At 33.8% G+C, this 15,376-nt stretch overlaps 1 pseudogene across 1 annotated transcript in view; it reads right to left on the bottom strand.

Moving 5' to 3' along the window:
* Nucleotides 1–15,126, bottom strand: part of LOC143241745 (SCY1-like protein 2) — an 80,069-nt pseudogene extending 64,943 nt beyond the window's left edge. The window contains exons 1-3 of the transcript XR_013022265.1: nt 15,109–15,126; nt 13,966–14,126; nt 5,170–5,317 (exon numbers count right to left, since the gene is read on the bottom strand). The product of XR_013022265.1 is annotated as an SCY1-like protein 2 (transcript). The remainder of the gene's footprint in view (nt 1–5,169; nt 5,318–13,965; nt 14,127–15,108) is intronic.
* Between the last annotated feature and the right edge of the window lie 250 nt (nt 15,127–15,376).

Consider the following 15,376-nt stretch of genomic DNA (forward strand, 5'->3'; position numbering starts at 1 on the left):
ATAATAATTTCCAAATATTCCTCACCAATGTTCCTTTTGTTCTTGTACACTTACTTCCCTTAACAAATTTAGAATCAGGGCATGCACTAGATAGAAAGTCTGGAAGATGATCTAGTGTTAAAATTAGGATATTGTGTTCTGCGACAACACAAACGCACACATTTTCAGTTCAGTGGAAGCCACTTGAGACAAGCTGCGTGAAGAAGGCCGTAAGAAATTAGCTACTTTGGAAGTCTGGGCACTTGTTTTAATATTTTTTTCATTTTAAATGTTTTTTTTACTGTCTAGATGTTTCTCAACTATGGTAACACTCCCAGATAAGTCACAACTACATATTTCACGAAATGACTTATTTAAGTTTTTCGAACTTCGACTAAAACAACTAAACTCAGGATTATTAAGACATTTTTGTGTCAACTGACGTTTCTGTTCGTAACTAGGCCTAAGTAGGCTTACTTTCTTACATGGATTTTCTACTATATCACTATACTCATCATTCCTTTTCTCAGCCATTATGATCTGTGGGTTAGGTTAAATATAAATTAAAGAAAATTATTAAAATTAAATAAAACACAAATTTAAAGTTAAACATTATGCTGTAAACGAATACTGACACTTACGAGTCACAACTCACGGAATCATAACAACAGTTACAGTATATGAAAACAACACAAAGATCCACGGTTGGACCACCATTGTCTGAAGTTATCTTGCGCCTGCGCAATGAGCCCTTATAAAGTATATTCAAACATTTAGTTTTTGTTTTGTTTTGGAATTTCGCACAAAGCTACTCGAGGGCTATCTGTGCTAACCGTCCCTAATTTAGCAGTGTAAGACTAGAGGGAAGGCAGTTAGTCATCACCACCCACCGCCAACTCTTGGACTACTCTTTTACCAACGAATAGTGGGATTGACCGTCACATTATACACCCCCACGGCTGGGAGGGTGAGCATGTTTAGCGCGACGCGGGCGCGAACCCGCGACCCTCAGATAACGAGTCGCCCGCCTTACGCGCTTGGCCATGACAGGCCCATATAGAAGACAATACACTTGAAAATCTTTTACCGGCCATACAACAGGTAAATTAGCAAAATTTACTAAATTTATAAAACAGAACCAAAATTACCAAATTCGGCAACCTTATTATCAACTTTCGCTTTCTTAACCTGAAGATGACCTAAGAAAGTCAAAACGTTGTTCTGTAGTTTATTTTAATAGAAGTTTTAATACCCATACCAGCTGTCTTGAGATACAAGTGTTTCTACTGGTCCGACTGGACGAGGGTCAACTGTATTATCTTCTTTCTTAACACTTGTCAAACTCATTATGTTACACTTAACTTTGCTCAAACATCTTAGTTTGTAATATCTCGTCAAACTAAGCCTATTCAACTTGACTGTTTTAGTTCGTTATGTCTCATCAAACTGAACCTCATCAACTTAGCTCGCTTATATGTCAGCTTGTAAGTCTCATGAAACTAACCCTAACCAAAAACAAATAGATTTCCTAATACTTTATCATATTACTAAATAAACACTTTAGTGATGCCTATGAACAAACTTTTTAAAAACGAAACATTTAAGCTGTTATTACGCACTAAGCTAAACAATGAAATATCTAACAAGAGACCCAAATTTTAGCGTTGTAAACCTGCAGACTTAACGTTGAGGAAATAGAAGGTTGGTTTAGTTCTTGTTAAATACAAAGCTAACAAAATGTGCTGCTCTGCCCGCCACGGATATGGAAACTAGAAGTTTAGGGCAGCAAACCTACAGATTTACCGCTAGATTTTGTTTTTAATTTCGCACAAAGCTACGCGAGGGCTATCTGTCCCTAATTTAGCAGTGTAAGACTAGAGGGAAGGCAGCTAGTCATCACCACTCACTGCCAACCCTTGGGCTACTCTTTTACCAACGAATAGTGGGATTGGTCGTAACATTATATTTCCCCAGGCCTGAAAGGGCGAGCATGTTTGGTGTGACGAGGATTTGAACCCGCGACCCTCAGATTACGAGTCGAGGTGTCTTAACCCACCTGGCCATACAGGGTGTGTGTAAACCACTGAAGACCAATGTGAATAAGTTTAGTTGAATTAAGTTACGTTCTTTTAGATCAATGTTTTTGTTTTGTTTTTGCAAAATGTTTGTTACATAATCTACTTTCTCTCACGATCTGATATACAAACGTAAGTGAAACAGACAGTTTAAAGAAAATGGAATTCATTCGATCTAAAGTATTACATTTTTTTCAATATTTGATTATATTCATCGCCAGATGGCAATGCTAATCAGATTGCCCATTAATTGCAGGATGTCACAATCATTTCATTTTGTTATAGGCATTATGTATACAAATTAATACAAACACCCTTTGATCACCAGCTGTGTCTTTAAGAATACATTATTTTCTAATCAGCATACGAGGGAAAATGAAAAAACAACAACAAGTTTACTCTTGTAAAGGGAGACTTCAGGAAATATTTAGTTTGTTTTGAATTTCACGCAAAGCTACACGAGGGCTAGATGCACTACACAGCCCTAATTTAGCAGTGTAAGATTAGAGGGAAGGCAGCTATTAATCACCACCCACCGCCAACTCTTGGGCAACTCTTTTACCAACGCATAGTGGGATTGACTGTAACTTTATAATGCCCCCACGGCTTAAAAGGCGAGCTTGTTTGGTGTGACGGGGATTCGAACCAGCGACCCTCAGATTATAAGTCGAGTGCCAGGTTTTTTTGCCCTAAAGCGAACAAATAAACGATATTGAAATGTAATAACAAAGCTATATAAATACTATACTGTGAACCCAAAATAAAATGGATTTCAATCTTTCACCTCAGTTCACTTTTATCCTGCTGTTTAAATTATCGAGTGACGTTAGATATTAAAACGGTGAAATGTCGAAGAAATCTGAGCCATACAAGTGATGTCAAGAAAACCCACTTGTAGAGAAATATATATGTAAAAACGGCTCGTTTGGGTTGAGAAATATTTTACATAGAAGAGCGAACAACGTTTCGACCTTCTTCGGTCATCGTCAGGTTCACAAAGAAAGAAAGAGGTAACTGACCGGAAGCTGACCACATGTTTGGAAGGGTTTGTGTTACTGAGTGTCGGAATGTAGAGAGCGGTGTTAGATGTTTGAATATATAATTTTATATTATTTATTTTATTATATTTAATATAGGTATAAAGGCGTTTCTTTATATTGGTTTATTTTGGGTTTAAGTTGTTGTATAAACACAACATAACCATAGAAAACACTCAAATACTAAATAAAGAAACAAACATAAACAAACGCAAAATTAAAGAAGCCTTACTTATACAACAACTTATTATTATATTATTAACATAATAATATTAAGACTAACAATATAATAATATGGAACTTCAGATACAACATTGTTATGTATAAACTAGTAACATTCAGATAAATAAATATGTAACTTGAGATACAACACTGTTATGTATAAACTGGTAACATTCAGATAAATAAATATGTAACTTCAGATACAACATTGTTATGTATAAACTAGTAACATTCAGATAAATAAATATGTAACTTCAGATACAACATTGTTATGTATAAACTGCTTTATGTAGTTTTGGAATAGTTTAATTTTTAAAGACAATTTTTCTTGCGAATTTAATTATCAGATTTCACTATTTAGAGAATCATACGCTAGGTGGAGTAATTAAAGGAAAAATAAAAACAATGGATGACTTTAATTTATGTTAAAAATGAAATTTCCAGCATCTTTCTTGTTTACGAAAGATTAAATTTTCTTTTTAAAAATAATTTAATTTCTCGTTATTAGTGTTAACTTCATCATCTTCCTTTCTCTCGACGTACACGTTACGTTTCGCCTGTCTCTAATAAATTGTCTACTTCTATACGGATGTAATCAGTTGTTTGTCACAGTAAAAACAACCTCATGTAATTAACACTCGTTTTATGAAACGATTTTTTTTATTTGAATTAAACTTTTATTAAAAAGCCGCTCGTGGATATAACATAATCATCTCGTTATAAACTTATTAAATGAGTAGCCTAATCGAATTATGAATATTGTCGTTTTTATGAGAAACAGCTGTAGATGAGTAACGTCATGGAGGTCATCGGGTTGTCAAGAGAATGTTTGGTTTATTTTTTCATGCATCGTTGTAAACGTTTCCTTCTCGGTACTATGTAGCCGATGGGGAAGAGTGTACGTGAAAATGTGTTAGGGATATTTTATTTCAAAAGTAGTTAATCATACGTAAAAGTAAAACTATACCTTAGTGTTTACATAAAACACAGGTGACACCTGGGGGTTGATTTAAAAAGGCATACTAATTAATTTACAAAAACAGGTATGATAAATGATCGTAAACAAATGATGAATTTTAGGATGTTCAGCTTTCACATTAAACGAAAAATGAGCAAAGAATACAAAATTGTCTTACAGAGGTCACTGATTCCAGGATCTAGATTAATTGAGAAAGGTCAAACAGTGTTTAGATTATTTCTCTGTCTGTTTTAATTTTGAATCCTGTTTTAATGCCACTGAGAGAGACATCGATAATGGAATGACTGGGTTGTTTCAAGAGTTGAGCAACAGGAAGATGTTTGGTGTTAATGGAAGATTTATGGTTGTTGCAATGTTCTCTAAGAGTTGTTTGTGTATGATTGCATTTTTTACACTATTTAAGATAAATGGTATCTTGTGTTACACAACTAATTTCTTTGGTTTTACGTAAAGCTCTCGTCACCGGCGACATTGTAATGGACAAGGAGATATATAGTAAATATTTCCTGGAAAATGGATAACCTTCATGACGTCACTAATCTTCCTTTATTTATCGCTCATTCGATCACCCCACTATTCCCTGTTTACTCTTGAAGCAGAAAGGTTCACTTTTCTAAAATGCTCGGGTTGAAGAAATTTTATCACCAGGTGTCAACATAGCCACGATATTGGTGATATAACTGGGACCTAATTAACATAATTGTGATATAAACATAAAAATAAGTTTAGTAATTTAATACATTTACTTTCAAGCGTAGAATTAGAACGTAAAAAATAACAAAAATAATTTTCCATTCAGATATATTGTTTATATATTGTTTTTTGTATCTCTTTTTCACGAATAAGTAAAAAAAATTGCGGGAAAAATAAGACAAACCTGAAGGAGGCCATATTTAATCTCTAGTGGTAAGAAACTGTATTCTTTGGTGGCAGATGGTAATGTCTGAGGCAGTCTTTCTTCGAGATATCCCAGAACGTTGGCAAGACTCCCCGTCACTGGTTCTGCCGCAAACGCAAGAGTATAGCTAGAAAACGTACAAAATACACGAATCAATGGAGAGAGACGTACCTGGAGAGATTCTGTTATCCAATTGTCATCTGCTTTATTTTATACGGTCTAGTAAAGCTTTGCAGTTTTGTTTTTGAATTTCGCGCAAAGCTACACAAGGACTATCTGCGCTAGCCGTCCTTAATTTAGCAGTGTAAGACTAGAGGGAAAGTAGCTAGTCATCACTACCCACCGCCAACTCTTGGGCTACTCTTTTACCAACAAATAGTGGGATTGACTGTGACATTATAACACCCACACAGCTGGAAGAGCAAGCATGTTAGGTGTAACGGAGATTCGAACCCACCACTCTCAGATTGCGAGTCAAGTGCCCTAACCACCAGGCCATAACGAGCCCAAGCTTGGCGGTATAACCATCAGGTAAGACTTATCCATTTAAAGAAAAACAAATATTAAAACGAATATTTTAATTAACGATACGTCATGTTATCTTCTTGAAACATTTGTTTTGTGTTATATATATATATATTATCTTAAATCTGTTTATAAGATAATCTCAGAAGAGAGGAAGTAGTGAACGAAATTTTGGTTTGAAACTGAGTTTAACGCCAGACAAATGAAACTTAATCGAAGCTTTTTTTACACTAATTATGACCACTGATGACCACTGCATGACCCTTTTATAGTATTGGAAGTGAGCATGACCTTTTCATGACTTCAGTGAATATCAGACCCTTGTCTTATCCAATAATCATGAATATCAGACCCTTGTCTCAACCAATAATCATGAATATCAGACCCTTGTCTTAACCAATAATCATGAATATCAGACCCTTGTCTTACCCAATAATCATGAATATCAGACCCTTGTCTCAACCAATAATCATGAATATCAGACCCTTGTCTTAACCAATAATCATGAATATCAGACCCTTGTCTTAACCAATAATCATGAATATCAGACCCTTGTCTCAACCAATAATCATGAATATCAGACCCTTGTCTCAACCAATAATCATGAATATCAGACCCTTGTCTCAACCAATAATCACATTTTTTATGTTACGTTCATAGCGCACAAAAGGTTCCAAAGTTCAAAGGAAGCTTTTGTTTCTGGGTCAAGGTAATCCGAACCAGGAATCTTTGAATTCCCAATCCGAACACAGTAAAGACTAGACCACGTTAGGTTTACATGTCTATAAGATCTACAGTATCTAGAACATAGTTTTAATATTTAAACAGCGATGATTTTACTGTCTTGAAATTTTTACATGTATCACAGTAATTCCAGAATCTGAAAATGATATCCATATTTCTTCATCATGTACAGATTTTTCACAAATCAGGTCACATTTTGTTGTACTCAAAATGTTCATAACCGCTGGCAGTAGATTTCTCTAGGTCAATCACGACGTGACAACCTTATTGATTGTTCTAGGAACACACAGCTAGTATATGAACGGTGAATGGACAACATGACGTGTCATTTCTGGATAGTATTTGTTTGTACGTACACTTTGATGTTATTTGTTTTTTTTCTTTTCAACATTACTTGTTCATTGCTATGGCAACAAGGTTGTATAAATGATCCAAACTTACTCTATTATATTTGTTGTAAGGTTGATCTAATTAAGATGGTTTTTCTTCCCGATTTGTCAAACTTAACTGCATAATTATATAGTTCAACAAATGTATGTTATTATTACTGAATGATGTTGAATATTTTGATTGCACGAGGCTTAGAAAATTGGCTCTGAAATTTTTCTGCTAACGACATCGGTTAAAGTTCTATTAATAAAAGAATCAGACAATAATCCGACCACTTTTTATCAAATAATTCGACCGAACATGTTGTGTACTGACGTTAATCTAATAAAGGGACTATTTTCTTAGGTTCTTTCGTCACGAAAAGAGAAACAGTGGAATAATAAATAGAGAATTTGGTCACTATGACAACAGATAATAACAACAAATTGTCTTTGTTGCCAAACAAAATGAAACTATAATTCAGTATTTTGATTTTTTCTTTAAAAATCCCGGTGAAAAACGAAGTTTTAAATTAAAAGTAGTAATGTGAAAACAAGTCTAGAATTTGATACAAAATTTACGGTTTGGTTATAAATTATCACGTTTAATTGGTTCATCTTGAATTTCATTTATCAGTGCATATTGGTTGAATATCTCTGATACTTGGACTTAGTCAGTCTGATGTCACCAGTTTCTCACTCTAGTCTTCCTTTTGAAATCTAGTTTCTCACAACTGTCCAGTTTCACAAAAATTTTGTACTTATTTTACCTAATTCGTAAAACCACAAAATAAATCCTTCAGTTCGTGGATGATTTGTTTCTATTACTCAGTGAGTTCTGATTTATCCAGTTTGTGAACTTCTTTGTTGGTCAATGTTTAACCATTAATGTGATTCTATCCTTTGGTCTTCTCTGAAAAAACTACATCTGTTTCCAGTCTCTGAAGGTCGTAACTAAAAACTACATCTGTTTCCAGTCTCTGAAGGTCGTAACTAACGACTACATCTGTTTCCTAAATCTTTCTTCATGATACCGAGCGAATAGTTTAGCAACTTTTAACCCTAATGTTGATTCGTTAAAAAATCTTTTCTTTTTATTCGGAGGACGCTTTTATAATTATTAAAACATTTAGCTTCAACGGTCTGGTTCTCTTAACAGAAAGTCTGAAAATACTTGAGTAAATTCTAAAATTATTTACCACACTATATCCAGTTTATAGTTACATCCAGTCTTTAGTTTTGTCAGTCCTTGGTTATATCCAGTCTTTAGTTTTGTCAGTCATTGGCTACATCCAGTCTTTAGAGTTTTGTCAGTCCTTGGCTACATCCAGTCTTTAGTTTTGTCAGTCCTTGGTTATATCCAGTCTTTAGTTTTGTCAGTCCACGGTTATGTCCAGTCTTTAGTTTTGTCAGTTTTCTGTTATATCCAATCTTTAGTTTTGTCAGTCATTGGTTATATCCAGTCTTTAGTTTTGTCAGTCCTTGGTTATATCCAGTCTTTAGTTTTGTCAGTCCACAGTTATATCCAGTCTTTAGTTTTGTCAGTTTTTGGTTATATCCAATCTTTAGTTTTGTCAGTCCACGGTTATATCCAGTCTTTAGTTTTGTCAGTCATTGGCTACATCCAGTCTTTAGAGTTTTGTCAGTCCTTGGCTACATCCAGTCTTTAGTTTTGTCAGTCCTTGGTTATATCCAGTCTTTAGTTTTGTCAGTCCTTGGTTATATCCAGTCTTTAGTTTTGTCAGTCCTTGGTTATATCCAGTGCTTAGTTTTGACAGTCCTTGGTTATATCCAGTCTTTAGTTTTGACAGTCCTTGGTTATATCCAGTCTTTAGTTTTGTCAGTCCTTGGTTATATCCAGTCCTTAGTTTTGTCAGTCCACGGTTATGTCCAGTCTTTAGTTTTGTCAGTTTTCGGTTATATCCAATCTTTAGTTTTGTCAGTCCTTGGTTATATCCAGTCTTTAGTTTTGTCAGTCCTTGGTTATATCCAGTCTTTAGTTTTGTCAGTCCACAGTTATATCCAGTCTTTAGTTTTGTCAGTTTTTGGTTATATCCAATCTTTAGTTTTGTCAGTCCACTGTTATATCCAGTCTTTAGTTTTGTCAGTCATTGGCTACATCCAGTCTTTAGAGTTTTGTCAGTCCTTGGCTACATCCAGTCTTTAGTTTTGTCAGTCCTTGGTTATATCCAGTCTTTAGTTTTGTCAGTCCTTGGTTATATCCAGTCTTTAGTTTTGTCAGTCCTTGGTTATATCCAGTGCTTAGTTTTGACAGTCCTTGGTTATATCCAGTCTTTAGTTTTGACAGTCCTTGGTTATATCCAGTCTTTAGTTTTGTCAGTCCTTGGTTATATCCAGTCCTTAGTTTTGTCAGTCCACGGTTATGTCCAGTCTTTAGTTTTGTCAGTTTTCGGTTATATCCAATCTTTAGTTTTGTCAGTCCTTGGTTATATCCAGTCTTTAGTTTTGTCAGTCCTTGGTTATATCCAGTCTTTAGTTTTGTCAGTCCACAGTTATATCCAATCTTTAGTTTTGTCAGTTTTTGGTTATATCCAGTCTTTAGTTTTGTCAGTCCTTGGCTACATCCAGTCTTTAGTTTTGTCAGTCCTTGGTTATATCCAATCTTTAGTTTTGTTAGTCCACGGTTATATCGAGTCTTTAGTTTTGTCAGTCCACGGTTATATCCTGTCTTTAGTTTTGTCAGTCCTTGGTTATATCTAGTCTTTAGTTTTGTCAGTCCTTGGCTACATCCAGCCTTTAGTTTTGTCGGTCCTTGGCTACATCCAGTCTTTAGTTTTGTCAGTCCTTGGCTACATCCAGTCTTTAGTTTTGTCAGTCCTTGGTTATATCTAGTTTTTAGTTTTGTCAGTCCACGGTTATATCCAGTCTTTAGTTTGTCAGTTTTCGGTTATATTCAATCTTTAGTTTTGTCAGTCCTTGGTTATATCCAGTCTTTAGTTTTGTCAGTCCTTGGTTATATCCAGTCTTTAGTTTTGTCAGTCCTTGGCTACATCCAGTCTTTAGTTTTGTCAGTTTTTGGTTATATCCAGTCTTTAGTTTTGTCAGTCCTTGGTTATATCCAGTCTTTAGTTTTGTCAGTCCTTGGTTATATCCAGTCTTTAGTTTTGTCAGTCCTTGGTTATATCCAGTCCTTAGTTTTGTCAGTCCTTGGTTATATCCAGTCTTTAGTTTTGTCAGTCCTTGGTTATATCCAGTCTTTAGTTTTGTCAGTCCTTGGTTATATCCAGTTTTAAGTTTTGTCAGTCGTTGGTTATATCCAGTCCTTAGTTTTGTCAGTCCATGGTTATATCCAGTCTTTAGTTTTGTCAGTCCTTGGTTATATCCAATCTTTAGTTTTGTTAGTCCACGGTTATATCGAGTTTTTAGTTTTGTCAGTCCACGGTTATATCCAGTCTTTAGTTTTGTCAGTCCTTGGTTATATCTAGTCCTTAGTTTTGTCAGTCCTTGGCTACATCCAGTCTTTAGTTTTGTCAGTCCTTGGTTATATCCAATCTTTAGTTTTGTCAATCCTTGGTTATATCCAGTCTTTAGTTTTGTCAGTCCGCGGTTATATCCATTCTTTAGTTTTTTCAGTCTTTGGTTATATCCAGTCCTTAGTTTTGTCAGTCCATGGTTATATCCAGTCTTTAGTTTTGTCAGTCCTTGGTTATATCCAATCTTTAGTTTTGTTAGTCCACGGTTATATCGAGTCTTTAGGTTTGTCAGTCCACGGTTATATCCAGTCTTTAGTTTTGTCAGTCCTTGGTTATATCCAGTCTTTAGTTTTGTCAGTCCTTGGGTACATCCAGTCTTTAGTTTTGTCAGTCCTTGGTTATATCCAGTCCTTAGTTTTGTCAGTCCATGGTTATATCCAATCTTTAGTTTTGTTAGTTTACGATTATATCGAGTCTTTAGTTTTGTCAGTCCATGGTTATATCCAGTCTTTAGTTTTGTCAGTCCTTGGTTATATCCAGTCTTTAGTTGTGTCAGTCTTTGGGTACATCCAGTCTTTAGTTTTGTCAGTCCTTGGTTATATCCAGTCCTTAGTTTTGTCAGTCCATGGTTATATCCAATCTTTAGTTTTGTTAGTTTACGATTATATCGAGTCTTTAGTTTTGTCAGTCCATGGTTATATCCAGTCTTTAGTTTTGTCAGTCCTTGGTTATATCCAATCTTTAGTTTTGTTAGTCCACGGTTATATCGAGTCTTTAGTTTTGTCAGTCGACGGTTATATCCAGTCTTTAGTTTTGTCAGTCCTTGGTTATATCCAGTCTTTAGTTTTGTCAGTCCTTGGCTACATCCAGTCTTTAGTTTTGTCAGTCCTTGGCTACATCCAGTATTTAGTTTTGTCAGTCCTTGGTTATATCCAATCTGTAGTTTTGTCAATCCTTGGTTATATCCAGTCTTTTTATCACGTGAATGTTTCTTTTTTCTCGTTATTTTCTTTTAAAAGTCATTGATTTTAAAAGTCAGTGATTTCTTTTGTTTGGGTAAAGAAATAATTGATTGTTTTTATCGTGTACGTGGAACTCGTTCATCATTCTGGTTACCATAGAAACTAACACCATATTTCACGCGGATTGTGGATCAGAGTAAAATTATCGCATGGACTTTAATGGCGAAGAAAAAGTACATACGGTGTACATGTGAGGGTGGGTTATGTTACAACATGTTGAATGTTACAACATGTCTCTGTAAACATTATGAATTACAATACATTAGTTTACTTTACATAAAATAAAATATCATTCGTATCAAAGATATCATGTATGAACTAATATATCTGTAAACTAACCAAAACATGAACTACAATATTTTAATCAATGACGTCATAATGAGAACCATCACATTTGAACCAGTAACGTCTTACTTAAATACATTATTAATGTGTGTACTGTCTCCAGTTTAACAGCCGTCAAGGGATGAGGTCTGGACTTGCTTTAGTTGTATGAGGAAGTCTGGAAGTAATCCTGAGATGAGGCAGGATTTATATAATCTCTGCAAGAATCTTACTTATCGTCAAGTAATGGTCTAGGTGGCGCCACTTTAACTATAGCAGTGACGTCACTGGCGGCTTGGAAGACTAAATTGACGGATGTAAAAATGTTGATTTTTATGTGGAAGTCGATAACCGCCAAAGGTTGTTCTACTTATCACTTGAAGTAGATGACATCAAAAAGGTCTTAAAGATCAGGCTTCGATTTTGTTTTGTCTCACAAAATCAATGTCGTTAAATCCCCTAAACCTAAATTACGGTCCGTCAGAGTTCAGTAGCCGTGTCGTATCTCCCACTACACTGAAGCATCAGTACCGAAACATTAGATGTAGCATTATGTCATTTTAAGTTCATATACTAGAGACGTGGGTAAACATTAATACAAAACACAACACTATAAGTATTTATAGTAATTTCTGTAGAGCACTTAACACTATATAAAGACTAAACACTTTATAATAAGTTAACACTTCATTACAGCTTAACACTTAATAAAACTAAACACTTTATGAAAACTGAACACTTTATAACAGTTTAACATTTAATAAAACCAAACACCTTATAACAGTTTAACAATTCATTACAGCTTAACACTTAATAAAACTAAACACTTTATGAAAACTAAAAACTTTATTACAGCTTAACATTTAATAAAAACTAAACACTTTATAACAGTTTAATACTTCATAAAAACTAAACACTTTATAACAGTTTAATACTTTATAAAAACTAAACACTTTATTACAGTACTTTATAAAAACTAAACACTTTATTACAGTACTTTATAAAAACTAAATACTTTATAACAGTTTAATACTTTATAAAAACTAAACACTTTATTACAGTACTTTATAAAAACTAAACACTTTATAACAGCTTAATACTTTATAAAAACTGAACACTTTATTACAGTACTTTATAAAAACTGAACACTTTATAACAGTACTTTATAAAAACTAAACACTTTATTACAGTACTTTATAAAAACTAAACACTTTATAACAGTTTAATACTTTATAAAAACTAAACACTTTATTACAGTACTTTATAAAAACTAAATACTTTATAACAGTTTAATACTTTATAAAAACTAAACACTTTATACAGTACTTTATAAAAACTAAATACTTTATAACAGTTTAATACTTTATAAAAACTAAACACTTTATTACAGTACTTTATAAAAACTAAACACTTTATAACAGTTTAATACTTTATAAAAACTGAACACTTTATTACAGTACTTTATAAAAACTAAATACTTTATAACAGTTTAATACTTTATAAAAACTAAACACTTTATTACAGTACTTCATAAAAACTAAACACTTTATTACAGTACTTTATAAAAACTAAACACTTTATAACAGTTTAATACTTTATAAAAACTAAACACTTTATTACAGTACTTTATAAAAACTAAATACTTTATAACAGTTTAATACTTTATAAAAACTAAACACTTTATTACAGTACTTTATAAAAACTAAACACTTTATAACAGTTTAATACTTTATAAAAACTAAACACTTTATTACAGTACTTTATAAAAACTAAACACTTTATAACAGTTTAATACTTTATAAAAACTAAACACTTTATTACAGTACTTTATAAAAACTAAACACTTTATAACAGCTTAATACTTTATAAAAACTAAATACTTTATAACAGTACTTTATAAAAACTAAATACTTTATAACAGTTTAATACTTTATAAAAACTAAACACTTTATTACAGTAATTTTATAAAACTAAACACTTTATAACAGTTTAATACTTTATAAAAACTAAACACTTTATTACAGTACTTTATAAAAACTAAACACTTTATTACAGTACTTTATAAAAACTAAATACTTTATAACAGTTTAATACTTTATAAAACTAAACAACTTGTGACAACTTAATTCTTTGTGACAGCTTTTTATCACTTAACATTTTGAAACAGCTTAGAGCGTTATAATCACCTAAAAATTTAACACAACGTAACACATTAATAACACTTTCATCGTTTGGAGACTCACCAGCCTCTACTATATCAGGGAAATTGGGATTTTCTTTGTCATTGTACTAGCATCAGAACAAACTTACCAATTAATAACTCTTATATCTCTCTTAGGTTTGTCTCAAATTTCTCACCTGGACTCTTCAATCGGATGATAGAAAGTCAAGTATTTCGGGTGTTTCAGTTTGTCCAGTTGACGGACACTGAACCTTAAGATTTCTGTAATGGTTTCTTTTCGTTTCGGTTTGTGTAGTTTATCTGCTACTCGCTTTTCAAAGACGAAAATCGACGCTTCCTGTAAAACAAAAAAAAAGACATTAACACAATAACAGCTGATAAAACAACTTCTGACTCGTTTTAATAGTTTTAACAACAGTATATTCTAGCAACTTGTATCAAGTGTTAATTGTGATTAGTGTGACATGACCTGGTGGTTAGAGGAGGTTCGACTCGCAAAGTGCGAGCGTTATAATGTAGCAGTCAATCCCACTATTCGTGGTATCAATTAGCCCAAGAATCAGCGGTGAGTGGAGTCAGCTTTTCGTCTAGTCTAGCTAGCTTCGGACGACAAACTGTTTTAACAATAACAGCCTGTATTGAATGTAGATATTATCTTTATTTTAAAATTAGTGTAGGACTTGATCAACTTTACTTTATTATTATTTATGCCTCACGATTCCATGAAGGAACATAGGGCCGCAATCTCTTGAGGATTCATTAACAGGCTGGTTTTTTAAGTGAGTAGATTATTAGCCCACCGCACAACCCCCAAACCAGGAGGAGAAAACTTACCGTCCCTAATTTTGCAGTGTAAGACAAGAGGTAAGCTAGTCATCACCACCCACCGCCAACTCTTGGGCTACTCTTTTACTAACGAATAGTGGGATTGACCGTCACATTATAACGCCCCCACGGCAGAAAGGTCGAGCATGTTTAGCGCGAATGAGATGCGAACCCGTGACCCTCGGATTACGAGTCGCACGCCTAACGCGCTCGGCCATGCCGGACGCCAACTTTACTTTATCCGAATTAAACTTTAGTGTCGGACCGGATCGACTTTACCTTGTCTATATTCAACATTAGTGTAGGACCAGATCAACCTTACCTTGTGTATATTCAACATTAGTGTAGGACCAGATCGACTTTACCTTGTCTATATTCAACATTAGTGTAGGACCAGATCAACCTTACCTTGTCTATATTCAACATTAGTGTAGGACCAGATCAACCTTACCTTGTCTATATTCAACATTAGTGTAGGACCAGATCAACCTTACCTTGTCAATATTCAACATTAGTGTAGGACCAGATCAACCTTACCTTGTCTATATTCAACATTAGTGTAGGACCAGATCAACCTTACCTTGTCTATATTCAACATTAGTGTAGGACCAGATCAACCTTACCTTGTCTATATTCAACATTAGTGTAGGACCAGATCAACCTTACCTTGTCTATATTCAACATTAGTGTAGGACCACATCAACCTTACCTTGTCTATATTCAACATTAGTGTAGGACCAGATCAACCTTACCTTGTCTATA

Source organism: Tachypleus tridentatus, unplaced genomic scaffold (assembly GCF_004210375.1).
Source record: "Tachypleus tridentatus isolate NWPU-2018 unplaced genomic scaffold, ASM421037v1 Hic_cluster_1, whole genome shotgun sequence".
Classification (NCBI taxonomy): domain Eukaryota; kingdom Metazoa; phylum Arthropoda; class Merostomata; order Xiphosura; family Limulidae; genus Tachypleus; species Tachypleus tridentatus.